This window comes from Mastomys coucha, unplaced genomic scaffold, assembly GCF_008632895.1.
Source record: "Mastomys coucha isolate ucsf_1 unplaced genomic scaffold, UCSF_Mcou_1 pScaffold12, whole genome shotgun sequence".
In the NCBI taxonomy this organism is placed as follows: Eukaryota; Metazoa; Chordata; class Mammalia; order Rodentia; family Muridae; genus Mastomys; species Mastomys coucha.
Window position 1 is genome coordinate 12750918 of NW_022196894.1, and position 1973 is coordinate 12752890.

Consider the following 1973-nt stretch of genomic DNA (forward strand, 5'->3'; position numbering starts at 1 on the left):
CACACCACACCATACCACACCACACCACACCATACCACACCACACCACACCAAACCAAACCAACAAGAAAAACAGGGCTAGAGAGATGACTCAGTGGTTAAGAGGGCTGGCTGCTCTTATAGAGGATCAGGGTTCAATTTCCAGTAACCACATGGCAGCTCACAATTAATGGGTTCCAGTTCCAGAGGATCTGACACCCTTACATAGACATACATGCACACAATATACCAATGTACATAAAATAAAAAGAAATATAAAAACAGCCAAACAGTAAAAACAGGAGCCTTAAGGATAAGGACATAGTTATCTTGCTAAATGGAAAGCAGTGACTAAAAGATTAAAACTGTTTTGAGCGGTTATCTGAGTAGGGTTTAGAGGCAATATTTTTATTTCTGTTTGGATTGTTTTATATGTATGTATGTACGTACATATATAATTGTTTAATACAAAATTGTAAAACATTTATAGTTAAAATATATAACCATGCATGCCTTATACATAATTATCACTATTATCGTCCCTGTCCCTGTCTATGTGGGTGCATGTGCCACAGTGGCAACTACTTTTACTCACTATTCTTTGGTTTTTGAATTTTGAAAAGTATTAGGCTTTAAAAGTGTGACATATACTTTTAATCCTAACACTAGAGAGGGAGAGACAGGCAAATCTATGTAAGTTTTGGATCAGCTGGGGATACACATGGAAATGTGTGTGTGTGTGTGTGTGTGTGTGTGTACAGGGACTATAGAGTGTGGCTTTGTTGAAGTTGGTGTGGTCTTGTTGGAGGAAGTATGGCACTGGGGGTGGGCTTTGGGGTTTCAAAACTCCAGTGCCAGTGACTCTGTCTTCCTGATGCCTGTGGATCTGGGTGGAGAGCTGTCAGCTACTTCTCCAGCACCATGTCTGTCTGTGTGCTGCCCTTCTCCTCACCATGATGAGAATGGATGAAACCCCCAAATAAATGCTTTCTTCTATAAGAGTTGTCATGGTCATGGTGTCTCTTCACAACAACAGAACATACTATACATGTAGTGTGCACAAACACAAAGGCACACACACACACACAAACACATAAAAAAGAGAAATCTTTAAAAAAAACTTTTTTTTTCTAGGAGAGGCACATTTTTTTATTAGATATTTTCTTTATTTACATGTCATATGATTTCTCCTTTCCCAGTGTCCCCTCCAAAAACAAACAAACAAACAAAAACAACAAGAACAAACCCCTGTTGCCTCCCCCCTCCCCATGCCTGCCACCCCACCCTCTCCCACTTATTGGCCCTGGCATTCCCCTACACTGGGGCACAGAACCTTCACAGGGCGAAGGACCTCTCCTCCAATTGATGATCGACTTTGCAATCCTCTACTATATACATGCTGCCAGAACAATCAGTCCCACCACGTGCAGTCCTTGGTTGGTGGTTAAGACCCTGGGAGCTCTGAGGGTACTAGTTAGTTCATATTGTTGTTCGTCCTAAGGGGCTGCAAACCCTTCAGCTCCTTTGGTCCTTTCTCTAACTCCTTCACTGGGGACTCTGTACTCAGTGCAATGGATGGCTGTGGGCCTATACTTCTGTATTACTTAGGTACTGTCAGAGCCTCTCAGGAGATAGCTATATTAGGCTGGCTTGTCCTTCCTTCAGTCTCTGCTCCATAGTTAGTCTCTGCAACTCCTTCTGTGGGTATTTTGTTCCCCTTTTAAATGTTCACATTTTGGTCTTCCTTCTTCTTGAGTTTCTTGTGGTTTGTGGGTTGATCTTCCTGTATTCCGAACTTTTGGGCTAATAACCATCTATCAGAGAGTGCATACCATGTGTGTTCTTTTGTGATTGGGTTACCTTACTCAGTATGATATTCTCTAGATCCATCCATTTCCCTAAGAATTTCATAAATTCATTGTTTTTTATTGTGTAGATGTACCACAATTTCTGTATCCATTCCTCTGTTGAGTGACATCTGGGTTGTTTCCAGTT

The 1973-nt window shown here is 41.5% G+C and overlaps 1 protein-coding gene across 9 annotated transcripts in view; it reads right to left on the reverse strand.

Annotated features, from left to right (window-relative positions):
• Spidr (scaffold protein involved in DNA repair) overlaps positions 1–1973 on the reverse strand; it is a 254641-nt gene that overhangs the window by 30554 nt on the left and 222114 nt on the right. The window lies entirely within an intron of this gene.